Source organism: Eumetopias jubatus, unplaced genomic scaffold (assembly GCF_037043125.1).
Source record: "Eumetopias jubatus isolate StellerSeaLion01/CBP00866 unplaced genomic scaffold, mEumJub1_p1.0 scaffold_1, whole genome shotgun sequence".
NCBI lineage: Eukaryota > Metazoa > Chordata > Mammalia > Carnivora > Otariidae > Eumetopias > Eumetopias jubatus.
Window position 1 is genome coordinate 218,226,431 of NW_028274807.1, and position 12,886 is coordinate 218,239,316.

Sequence of the window (12,886 nt, forward strand, 5' to 3'; positions counted from 1 at the left end):
GCTGTCCTGGGGTACCAGGAAGGGGTGCGTCTCCGTCCCGGCAGCCAGGGAACGTCCTGAACGTATCTCCCGGCAGAGTCGTACGGGGTTGGGGCGACAGCGGCGGTCAGCGGGGCGGCCCGGGCTCAGAGAGGCCCGAGCTGGGAGGCCGTGCGCAGGGTGGGCTTGGCGCAGTGCCCCCCGAGTGGATGCGCCGGGACTGGAGGACACGGCCCTGAGGCCCCTTCGCCGCACGTCCGTGCTGAGAAAGGGGTTTCTAGTTGGGACCAGGCTGGAGATAGGGGAGAAATGACCTTGGTTGCCCTAGGTGGAAGCCAAGGCGCCCTGCCTGTCAGGCCGGCTTCCTCTGGGCAGCCGGTCCCAGGGACAGCGGCAGCCTCAGGGCCACGCTGGGCCTGGCGCCCGTGCCCCCGAGCTCCGGCAGACTGGGGCTGCGGCCCATTTCCCCGGAGGCCTCCCGTCCTGTGGCCCTGGACCTCGCTTGCTTGCGCTGAAGGCCGTCTGTAGCCCCAGGACCGCTAATCAGGAATGTTCCGGTGGATTTAGGAGAATCTCTGACACATTCCCGTGGATTTGCACCCCCCAGGACTCCCACTTGAGCTGTGCTTTGGGCACCACCAGGGCCAGCAGCTCATCTTCCTTCTGGGGGGACTGGTGCCAGGGGTGCCCCCCCAGAGCAGCGGAGAGGGAGGGGGACATGGGAGTGTCCCAACCCCGGGGGGAGAAGAGCACCCCTGACGCCGGCGGAGTGTGTAGACTATCAGGATGGTGTTAAAACCCACTCCCCATCACAGCCCTCCCAGGGTCCTGGCCCACCTTGCAGCCGGGCGGGCCCCACACCACTGGCCACCTGCCTGGTCCTGACCTAATTTACACAGGCCTCCTGTGTGTGGCTGACCCTTTTGGAGACTCTTCCCTAAAATGCACGACTCCCTCTTTCACGCCCCTGTCCCAGGGCCTTTGCCAAGGCCCCTCATCAGAACACCTGGGTGGCTCAGTCGATGAAGCATCTGCCTTCGGCTCAGGTCATGACCGTGGGGTCCTGGGATGGAGCCCCACATCGAGCTCCTAGCTCGGCGGGGAGCCTGCCCCTCTTCCTGTTCCTGTTTTCTCTCGCTCTCAAATGAATAATAAATCTTAAAAAAAAAAACAAAAAAGGAAAAGAAAAGAACAGCCTCTCCTGATGTGCCCCTCTGAGATGGTTGAGGGTAACACCTCTCATTTCCACAATGCACGGAAGCTCCTCGGCATCAATTCAAATGCAGGGCAGCGTTAGGTAGAAAATGTTGGCAAGGAGGCCAAGAGGCCCCAAAGGGAGGTGTCTGTGGCTGAGATGCGGTCCCCTGTGTCTCAGGCCGGCCCCCGAGTCTTGCTAGATGCTGGTACCCTGAGGTGAAGGGGACAAGGCCAGGAGCTCTGAGGAGAAGCCACGCTGATTCCCACGGGTAGAAGATCCGCAGGCTGGGAGGCATACAACACAGATGTGTTCTCCTGACTCTAGAGGCCCCAGCGTGTACGGATCAGATGGTCGCCCCTGACTCCAGTAGGAGCCGGCCTGGCCTTCTCTTGCTCCCACCCCAGCCTTGCCCACCAGCTGCTTCCCTCATTAATGATTTAGGGATGATTGAGGACCTGTGAGCACCTTTTATTCATTTGCGAATTTTGAAAAGGATCCTCTTTGTGGCAGGAGCGAGGGAGGGAGGAGCCAGACTGGGGTGGAGAGGACCGGCATCCCAGGCCCTGGCAGCGGGACCTGCTGGGGCCCCATTCCTCTCTTCAGATCAGATGGGGAGGGTGGTACAGTGCCTCAGTTTACTCCTTTGTCAAAAGAGGCAGGACCAGGCTAGTCCTCCCTTGCCGCCTTGTAGGCTTTCCCCTGTGTTTCAAATGGAAATGGTTAATAGTTTCAGAATATTTATTCATGTATTAGTTTATCCATGCCTGGATTATAAAAGCAGTTGGGTGGGGGGCAGGGAAGGGGTCCAGGGAGTGGGCTTGGGGAAGTCACCACATCTGCGTCCCAGCTTCTCTGAGCCATTCTGCAGACTTCAGTTCGAGCAGGGGCTGGGGGAACCAAACAGGCTGCCCCCAGCCCCTCCAAGCTGGAGCCCCACCCCTGCCCCAGCTGGGTGGCCTGGATCCTGGCCTGGACCACAGGGAGCTGGGAGGCAAAACCAAACTGGCTTACTCTGGCCTGATGATACATCAGAGCATGCCTCCTGCCCTAGGGTGGGGGCCACACTCCCCAGTCCCAAGACTTCTAGCCCATCCTCCTCTTCAATTAGGGTAGGAGCCTCAGGCTTCTCCCCCCCCCCCGCCCCCGCCAGGCCCTGCTCAGCCACCAGCCCCTAGGGGAACCCCTGTCCCTGCAAGGTCCTTCCTGTGAATTGTCATGGTCACCTCTCAAGGGCCTTCTCATCCCGGATCCCCCATCCCACATGCCGCCACTCACCTCCGCAAACCCAGAAACCCTCCCTCTCTCCAGGGCCTGCCCTGAGCTGGAGCTGTCTCCACCCCAGACAGCCTGACCACGTACCTCTCTGTGCGCTTTCCTGTCGTAACTGTTTAATCCTCAGCTAGGAAATACTTTCATTTCCTTTCCCCAAATACAGTGAGGTTGAGTGAGCCGCCTAAGCCTCCCAGCCTATACGAGGCCCCACCCTGCTGGACCCAGGCCGCTACACCTTGGCTGGGGGGCTGCAGAGGGGTGAACAGTCTGGTTAGTCCTCCGAGGGGTCAGCCTAGAGTTACCACCTGACCCAGCAACTCCGCTTCTAGCAAACACTCGCCCTTAGCTGCAGGACTCGGCCAAAAAGTGGAGGAACCCAGTGTCCGCCGGCAGGTAAATGGATACCCAACGCGTCTACCACACGGGCACGTCCCTCAGCCACAGACAGGAGCGAGGCACCCACATGCGCTGCCCCGGGGACGGACCCCGAGCCCCCGACGCTCAGGGAGGGAACCAGACACAGAAGGCCACACGGGGTGTGAGTCCACGTGGGTGACACGTCCAGAACAGGCTCATCCGCAGACGGGAAGGGGGCTCCTGGGGGCCGGGGCTGGGGGAGGGGCTGGGGGGTGACGGCTGATGGCCAGAATTTCTTTCCTGGTGTTGAAATACATATTCTCAGATTGACTGTAGTGGTGGTTGCACAACTCTGAATACACTAAAAACCACTGGACTGTAGACTTTGAAAGGGTGAGTAGTAAGGGTGTGAATTATGTCTAATAAAGCTGCTTCTGGGAACTCCTTCCTATGAAGCTGGGGATGCCCTCCACTGGTGAGGACGGGGTGGGTAGAGCTGCAACCGTTGGCGGAGGGGGCAACGGGGCAACCGCTTTGGAGCATGGGTCGGCGGTTTCTTACAGAGTCACCTGCATACTTTCCCGGAAGCGCAGGCCGTCCAGCTCCTGTGTGTTTACCCAAGAGAAATGTGTAGAAACAGGTAACAAAAGCTTTGACAAGAATCTCCCTAGCAGCTCTTCATAAGTAACAGTGTCGCGCCAGAAAGAACCACGGCGCTCAGCAAGCCGGATCAGAGACCATTGGTCGTGGCCCACATGGCCTAGAGCTAGGAAAGCTCATGGCAGGACCCAGAGCCAACCCCCAGCGGCAGATCGCCTCTCACAGGCACTGGGCCGCCCACGCACTCCGCATCTGGGGACAAGGCTTGGTGACGGGGACGCTTTGCCGTGTGTAAGTTAGAGCTCGGTAAAATTCAACCGGGAAAATACTGTTGATTCTCATTCTTCCGCAAAGTCCTCACGGACACTGGACTGTGGAGCCTGGAAACGGCGCTCTGCGGGAGAGGCGGGGAACCCCTGGCCGCAGCATTGCCCCCTGCCCGTCGTCGGCCCATGCGCTTCTGTTGAAAGACACCCGACATGGCGCGTAGTACCGATTCACTAACGTCAAGGGCACAGGCGACAGCGCCACGGAACAAAGCACATCCAACATGCGCATTTTCTCCAAAAGGCACATCATGGCCTTCCTGAGGCTAGGAACCCTTGGGGGCCGATTTAAAGCACAATCACCACCAAAAACCACAAACATGCAAAACACATGCACTAAATAAGCCTCAGAAAGGGTCCTTCTTGGGGCGCCTGGGTGGCTCAGTTGGTGAAGCGACTGCCTTCGGCTCAGGTCATGATCCCGGGGTCCTGGGATCGAGCCCCACTTTGGGCTCCTTGCTCTGCAGGGAGCCTGCTTCTCCCTCTCCCTCTGCCCCTGCTTGTGTTCCCTCTCCCTCTCTCTAATAAATAAATAAAATCTTTAAAAAAAAAAAAAGAAAGAAAGAAGAAAGGACCCTTCTTTCCAGCCAGACTGACACCAGGTGTTGCGTTGCCTGGTTCCCTACTGGGGTGCAGGACCGTGCCCACCAGCCACCCTGGGGTGGATCTGGAAACGACTGCAAACGCACCAGGAGGATCAAGTTACAATAATCTTGACAAATCTACAGAGACTGTATAAATTCATTTACAAATAATTACAAACAAACTTCAGTGGGTCAGTGAATTTGCAAATCCAGGATCCGTGGAGAATGAGAATCTACCATAATTTGAATCTGCACCACCCAGGAGAGTGGTCCCTGGCCCCACGTGGCTATTTTAAACCATGCTAATTACAATGAAGTGCGAGGAACCGTTTGGACCCCCGTCACACCAGCCGTAAACTCTGGGGGCCACACGAGCACAGGGTGGGGAGGGCATGTCCGTGGTGGTGGGGAGTCCCGTCCCACAGCCAGACGCTCAGCTGCTTCGAGCCTTTCCCTTTGCTCTTCTTTGCGGGACCAGAGGTCCACCTCCCTGTATCAGATGCCCTTTCTGATCCTTCAGGCCCCCTGACATGGGCGGGTGGATGGGGCTGAGGAGCAGGGCTTCCTGGGAGCCTGCTAGACGTCCCAAAGAGCTGAGCGGAGGGAACAGCATCGAAGGCAGAGGGAACAGCAGCCTTGGGCCGTTAGAGGGTCTTAGAGGCAGGGTGAGGGGGCTGGACAGGGTTTGGGGTGGGCAGCCGCTCTGCAGGGAGGGAAGCACGCAGACGTTAACCAACAACCTGGCAACGTCCAGCAAGACTCGGGGCACCCTGCGTCTCAGCAGCACGGGCCCCGGCTGGGGGATGTCCCACTGAAGACACCCGAGTGCCCTGTGCCGGGACAGGCATCCGGACCAGGCTGGGGTGGGTGGCTGCGGGAGGGCATGTGCAGGGAGGGCCCGGAAAACTCACCACAGCACTGGGAATCGACGGGGTGTGCGTGTTTGTGGGGAAAGTCGAGAGACGTGCGGGGGCGGGGGTGTGTGAGGCCTGTGCTCAGGAGAGGTCGCTCTTGGGGACTGTGGGCAGCGCCCAGGGTCGCTGGCAGGCGGTTCCTGAGTCTGGGCGGCTTGCTCAGTTCTGTGCCTGCAGGCGTCTGGATTAGTTACAACCACCAGCACGAGGGTGGTTTTTCTGCTAACAGCTTTAGTGAGAGAGAATTTATACACCACGATTCACCAGTGTATGTCGTACCGCTCAACGGTTCGTAGTCCATCCGCAGGGCTGTGCAGTGTCACCAAAGCCAGTTCCAGAACGTTCCATCTCCCCAGAGGAAACCCCATCCCTGTCACCCCCCAGCCCCTCCAGCCCCCGGCCCCCACGAGCCCCCTTCCCGTCCGCGGATGAGCCTATTCTGGACGTGTCAGCCACGTGGACTCACAGCCCGCGTGGCCTTCCGTGTCTGGTTCCCTCCCCGAGCGTCGTGGGCTCGGGGTCCGTGTCCGGGGCCGCGCGTGTGGGCGCCTGGCTCCTGCTTGTGGCCGCAGGACGCTCCCCTGCGTGGGGGATGCCTTGTGTGTGTCTGTTGGTCCCTTGACGGGCATCTGGGCTGTCCCCACGCTGTGGCTGTCGCGAGCTGGACGTGCGTGCAGGTGTCTCTGCGGACATGTGCTTTCACTTGTCCCGGGCGGATTCTGTGTGCGTTTCCTGGGGCCGCTGCAACCAAGACCCACAGGCCCAGCAGCTTAGGGGAGACGCCGGGTCCCGGAGGCCAGAGGTGGGGATGGGGCGCCGGGTGCCTGCTGAGGCCGCTGTCCGCGGCACGCACACTGTCTCCTCCCCGTGTCCTCACGGGGTCCCTCCGTGCCCTCTTGTTCTCTTTCGGTAAGGACCGTGGTCACGCTGGGCTGGGGCCACCCTGTGACCTTGTCCCACCTTGGTCACCCCTGTAAAGACCCTGGGTCCCATGCGGCCCCTCACAGGTGCAGGGGGTGGGGCTCAGCCCCCTTGTGTTTTGGGGGTGACACGACCAGCCCAGGACAGACAGCCGGGAGTGAAGTCGCTGCATCACGTGGCGGCCCCTTGTTTCGCCTTTTGAGGAACGTCCAGACGATCTTCCCCCGCAGCCGCTGCAATCTGCCATCCTGCTGGCCGTGCCGAGGGTCCCCGTCCCCCACCTGCCCCCAACTTCGCTGCTGTAGACCCCTCGGTGTCCCAGGACCCCACCCCGACACCGTGGGATTTCGGTCGTCGCTCTGCTTCGGCCCCTCCAGGCTGGTCCCCGGGTCCCCTGTTGTGTGGATGCCCTGGGCGGTCGGAGGAGGGCTGGCTGGGGTCCCGCAGGATGTCCCCAGGCTGCGCTCGTCCCATCAGGGGCCCCCACTGCCCACGCGGCTCCTCCCTGCGGACGCTGGCCCTGTGTCCTGGCCGGGGCCACGCCGTCCGTCCTCGGGGGAAGGGGTCGCTGTGCGCAGCCCCCACGGGGGTTGGGGGGCAGGGTCTCTCTATCGAGTGTTGATGGCACAGACGCAGGCCCAGGAGGTCCGTGTCGTGTCCGGACGTCTGCTGGGCCGTGGGCTGCAGGAAGGTGGACACACATGCAGGACCTCGGCAGCAGTGCCCGCCCCACAGGAAGTGGCCGCGGGGAGAGAGCAAACGGCCACATTGAGTGGGGGGGGGGGGGGGACGGGCCAGTCCCTGGGGAGCCGGGCGCGCGTGCACGAGAGGGGGCCACAAAGGCCTGTGGTGGGTTATACCATGGCCCCCACACGCGTGTCCACATCCTGACCTCCAGCACCCATACACACGACCTGATTTGGAAATAGGGTTACGACGAGGTCGCCCGGGAGTCGGGCGGCCCTAAGGCACCAGCCCAGTATCCTCGTAAGAGGGAAATTCGGACACAGACGCAGGGAGAGGCCACGTGGTGACAGAGACAGAGATGGGGGAGGCGGCCATGACCCTGGGGGTGCCACGGTCGCTGGCGACACCAGGCCGCGCCCTCCCATGCAGAGCCGGCCACCCACAACTTGGTCCTGGCCTCCCAGCCTCTGGACTGGAGAAGACTTGTGTGTCATCCTTCTATGGAAACCCCGACTGACCGTGGCCCTTGGTGACAGTGCCGCAGCCCCAGGAAACAGGTTTTGCCCACGAACCTGGGCCGGGGGAGGGTGGTGGGGGGGATGCTGGGTAGGCAGAGCCGTGGCTGTGAAGACAGCAGAGCCCTGGCTTCCTCTGCCCTGCAAAATTCATGAAGAGGAAGGTGTCTCGAATATGGGGACGCAACGTGAGCCCAGCTGTAAGCGATCCCATGGCCACCTGCCCACCTGCCCCCCACCCGTCCACAGGGTCACGGGCACAGAGGGCCGGCCGCCCCAGCCGCCCCCTCCCCAGGGAGGAGACCCCAGCCCCAGCCTGGCGCACTGTGACCCTCCACGGAGATGCTGTGGCTCCCATTGTTCTGGGTGTGAGACCCGCTCTCAAAGCGCCCGACCAAGTCGAAGGCAGCTCCACGCCCACTGGCCAGGGTTGGAGACGTCTGAGTTATCACGCTGGGGGCTCCTGGCATGGGGGGCAGATGCTGCCCAGGCCCCACAGGGTCCAGACAGCCCCCAGGGCAACCTGTCCCCCCCAGGGTCCTCTGCGGTTATGCTCCCTGGAAGTTGGGCCTCCATGTCGGGGACGTGGGGTGCCGGTCAGAAACTACTTCTGGAAGGGTCCAGGCACAGAGGAAGGAATGTCCTCCCATCCCAGGCAGGCCTGTGGGACTCGGGCAGAAGGCAGCACAGCCTCGGGTTTCATAATAGGTAACATATGAAACCTGAGACACCGAGCCTCTCGCTAGTGACCTCACAGCATCAATAGTTTATAGTGGGAAACAGACACTTGATCCGTGGCCCTAGGGCCACCTGCCTGGGCCCAGGGCAGCACCCGCCCCCCCCCCCTTGGTCTGAACGCGCCTGCAGATGGCCGATGCCGAGACCACCCCTTCCTGGAGCGGAGACGCTGTGTCACCACCTGCTGTCCTTTGGATGGGCCGAGGGGTGGGGGCTGTGGCTGGAACCCCCGTCCCTGCCCAGCAGGATGGCGGGAGGTGAGAAGCAGCGTTTACTCCGAAGGGGAAACACAGAGCCACCGTTCGACCCAGACATGGAAGGCGTGTGGTTCCACGTGGGTGACACATCCAGAACAGGCTCATCCACAGACGGGAAGGGGGCTCGCGGGCACAGGGGGCTGAGGGAGAGATGGCCAACGGTGAGGGGCTTCTCGTCATTCCTCAGGCTTCTTGTCCGTATATTTTCTCACTGAACTTCCGATCTATGTATGTCAAATGCTCGTCGCGCAGATTAGATGACCACAGAGGGGAAAACGAAAGGCCAGCTGAAACGGCCCCCAAGCCAGTGAGACCTGCCTTAGCGTCAGAGGGCTGCCTGGCAGAATGGGCCTGTACCTGCTCGCCCCGTCTGGAAGGCGAGGGCGCCTGCTCCCCGTCTACCGGGTGCATACCACACGCGTGGCCGCGGGGACCGTCAGCATCTCCTAAGCTGTGGCTAAAAATTTCGTTGAAGACCCATCACTGTTGTGCTTTCTGGCCACACATCTCTCTTTCCCGGGGTTTTAAAGCCGGCCCTGGAGACTTTTGCATCCATTTCGCCTTGATACGAGAATCCCACCGGGCCCGGGCTCAGCCAGAAACCATTTAAACACGGAGTTGTCGCAGAGGAAGAGACGAACATCCCGGGGGTCAGCCCAGAGGTGCCCACGGCTTGTGTTTTGAATGCTATTACCTGGAGCGGGTTTTAAAAAATTGCACTTTTGTAACTTTGTTCTGTTTCCTTGATAAGAAGGTCCTCCGTGCTCCCTTATGCCCGTTTGGTATCCTAAGACTCCCTGGAGGATCCTGAAATTCCTTCTGAAACATCATATTTTAAAGGAAATTGTGGCAAAATACACATAATATAAAATGTATCCCTTTAACTGTTCCCTAAGCGCACAGCTCGGTGGCACCAAGCACACTCACTGTCGCCCAGCCATCCCCACTGTCCATCTCCAGAATCTTGCATCTCCCCAAACGGAGGCTCTGGAAAACACCATCTTTAACATGGTTCCTGACAGCTACACATCTTCCTCCTGGTGCACCTGCCACGTGGGAGCCCACGGCCACGGCCCTCACGCTCCCTCATCTTGCTAGCCGAGCACCTCCTGCCCTGGGCCCCTCACACTTGTCACCTAACCTGGCTTCTCGGCACGCACTCACGACTTGCTGGGGGCCACGGGCAGCGGCCAGCCCTAAACCCAGGCACTGGTCAGCGCACGCACGATTCCGGCTCACCTCGGCCCCCTGTTCCACAGGGGCCACGAGCCTCCCCAGCACAGACGGCCTGGGACCTGCCACCGGTCCGGTCCTCGGCCCCTCGGCCCCTTGCTCCACCCAGCCCGACAGCCAAGAGCCTTCCTATCTGAACAGCAAAGTTCAGCAAACAACAAGAAAAACCCAGAAGGGCTGAGGTGAGTCTTTCTTTCCCTAAAACCCAATGTCCTTAGTTTTTTAAAGAAAGCTACATTTTGCTTCCCACCCCAAGTTTCTCTGTCCAGCCAACAGGGTTTAAACTCCCAGACGTTCTCCTGGCAGAAAATTCTAGAATCAGGAGGGCAGGTGCAGGCCCTGTCAGTCGGCTTCTGTCCCCCCTTTGTTTTCTTGGCGACTTCCTTTTCGCTGAAGATAAAATAGGTCCCAACAATAAAAACGAACATACTGAGATGTTCGTGTTTATCTGCAAAGCCCAGCCTCTGGCCTCCGGAATGTTCTTGTGTCATTTCCAGATATTGTGTGGGGTTCCGGCAGAGCGCATGGACACGACCAGGCCAAGGCTCCAGAGACACGGTTTTTAAGATGCCCGTGTTTCTCCAACAACCTGCAAAGTTCGTGGTTATTTCTCCCTGTGACACTTGTCTCTGGAACCTTCCGTGGGGGTCTGTGTACACCCCAGACCGTGCAGAATCCGACCCATGAGGACCTCCCGCCCAGACCCCCAACTTTGCTTACAGTGCTCAGCGCTGCCGGTGATAACTTCTTATCAAGGCCTCGCAGCGGGAATGGAAGGGGGCCAGAAGGAGGGTTTGGGGCCATTTTGATTGCGTTTTCGTTAATCATTCTCTTTGCTCCTAGGCTTGGAGCACAGAGAGGCTGGAGGGAGGCTGGGTGGGCCCTGGAGGCCCCACAGGAGGGGAAACTGGCCCACATGCCTGGCATTCCTCCTCTCCTTCCACATTGTTTGTTTGTTTGTTTTAAATTAGAGCCGCCAGGAATTCCTTTTCCTTTCGGATTCTGCTGGTTCTGCTGGGACTTCGTAACATCCTAGAACCACCACCTGGCCAGGGCACGGAACATTCCAGCACCCTCCCGGCTCCATCCCCACCCCAGGCACCCACAATGACGATTATTTTTCCTTGGAGTGTGTGCAGCTAGCCGCAAGCCCCCAGGTCTGCAAGGGCACCCCTGGCCACACGGGGCCCATGGCCCCTGCTGTCCCTGAGCCTACCCCCCACCCCCCCGCCATCAGCCTCCCCAGTCAGCCTCCCCCATGAGCCTCCCCGGTCAGAACAGCCACCGCTCCTGCCCTCCCTCCGTGCCTGACCACCAGGCTGAGCTGTGGTGGACACCGGAGCCTGGGTCCAGGGGAGGGGCACAAGTGTGGATGCCCACGTCCACATCCAGCCTCCCTGGTGAGGAAACTGAGGCAGGTACTGAACTCACTCCCGGAGCGTCTTGTGCACACACCAGTCACGTCTTTCCACATGTCCACTTTATCCAGTCATAAAGCAAAGTTAATGCCATCGTTTTTTTTTTTTACTTATTTATTTTTTTAAAGATTTTATTTATTTATTTATTTGACAGAGAGAGACACAGCGAGAGAGGGAACACAAGCAGGGGGAGCGGGAGAGGGAGAAGAGGGCTTCCTGCAGAGCAGGGAGCCCGATGCGGAGCTCGATCCCAGGACCCTGGGACCATGACCTGAGCTGAAGGCAGACGCCCAACTGACTGAGCCACCCAGGCGCCCCGAGGTCAGCATCATGGTGAAGCAGCCTCAGGATTCCAAACTCAGGGACGTTTCGCTACTCATTTCACACAACGCACAGCACAAGACAGAGTTGCACAACAAACAAGATACCGCAAGAGTAGGAAGGAAGTCCTTCCACCAGCGCGCCGGGGAGGGTGGCTGGGTCCAGCCCGGTGGGGCTGCCTGCTGGGTCTGTTCTGCTCGGAGGTCAGCGGGCAGAGGGTTCTCTGTTGCTGTCAGATGGGGAGCGGTCAGCGTCTGGACAGTCCGACCGTTTGCGGCAAATCCTCCCCTCTTGAAGGGGTTGGATCAGTCTTGGGCCTTTGCCAGCCTGCTCTGGCCTGCTGGTTATCAGGTTATCAGGTTATCAGGTCTGGTATTCTCCGCCACAGTGCCCTCGGCTGCTGGCACCCGTGCCCGGCGTGAGTGACCCCGTCGTGCCCTCTGCACGCCGACCTGAGGTCCCCGGCAGGATGCCACCAAGCCCTGCAGCCCCCAGCGGCTGTCACTGAGCATCCCGGAGCCCAGCACAGGGTGAGCGGGCCCGCAGAGAGACACGGACTGCCCGCGGAGGGGTCCCGGGGAGGGGGTTCCTGCGGAGGAGAGTCCCGCGGAGGGGAGGGTCCCACGGGGTGGGGTCCCGCGGGGAGGGGTCCCCCGGGGGGGGGTCCCAGGGAGGGGGGTCCCGTGGAGAGACAGTGATGGTGGGAGCTGCTTTACTGCCCAGACCCAGACGATGTCTCTAAAATAGGAGCACAAGTCGCCCCTTGCAGAGTTCAGGGGCCAGGTCCGCGGGGAGCCCTTGACCTCGGGGTGCCGCTATTGGGCAGCGCAGGTGCCGAAGCGTCTTCCGCGTGACCCTGACCTCCTCCTGGCGGGTAACATCGTTCAGGCCTCCGTGCAAGCCCGCCAACCTCAGTGATGCTTGTTGAAATGAGATTGTTCTTGGGAAATCGGAGAATCGGGCCTGGTTCAGGAGCGCAGTAGGTGCTCACACCCCCACCCCCACCCCGCGCGGAGCCTCTGTCCCTTCCTATGGCCCTTCAGTCAGCCCAGCCCAGAGCTGCACACCAGCCGGTCCCAGCGAGTGACCATCAGCGTGGCCCCATCGAGGAAGAAAGTTGCTCCGAGCAGGATTCCTGTGTTTCTCTAAATCGAGAGGGAAAATTCGCATAATGTAGAATTAACCGTTTAAAGTGAACAATCCAGTGGCATATCGTGCAACCACGCCCTTTATCTAGTTCCGGACATTCCATCTCCCCAACAGCAGCCCCGTCCCCATCAGTCGTCACCCCCACCCCCGGCCCCCGGCCCCCACGAGCCCCCTTCCCGTCCGCGGAGGAGCCCGTTCTGGACGTGTCACCCACGTGGACTCACACCCCGTGTGGCCTCCAGTGTCTGGTTCCCTCCCTGAGCGTCGTGGGCTCGGCGTCTGTCCCCACTCCTGTGAACGGCTGAGGGATGCTCCTGCGCGTGGGTGGACACGCTGTGTGTGTCGGTCTAGCCGTGGATGGACGCTGGGGTGTTCGGGCCCCTTGGGCTGCCGTGAACGGTCACGCGCTAGTGATGT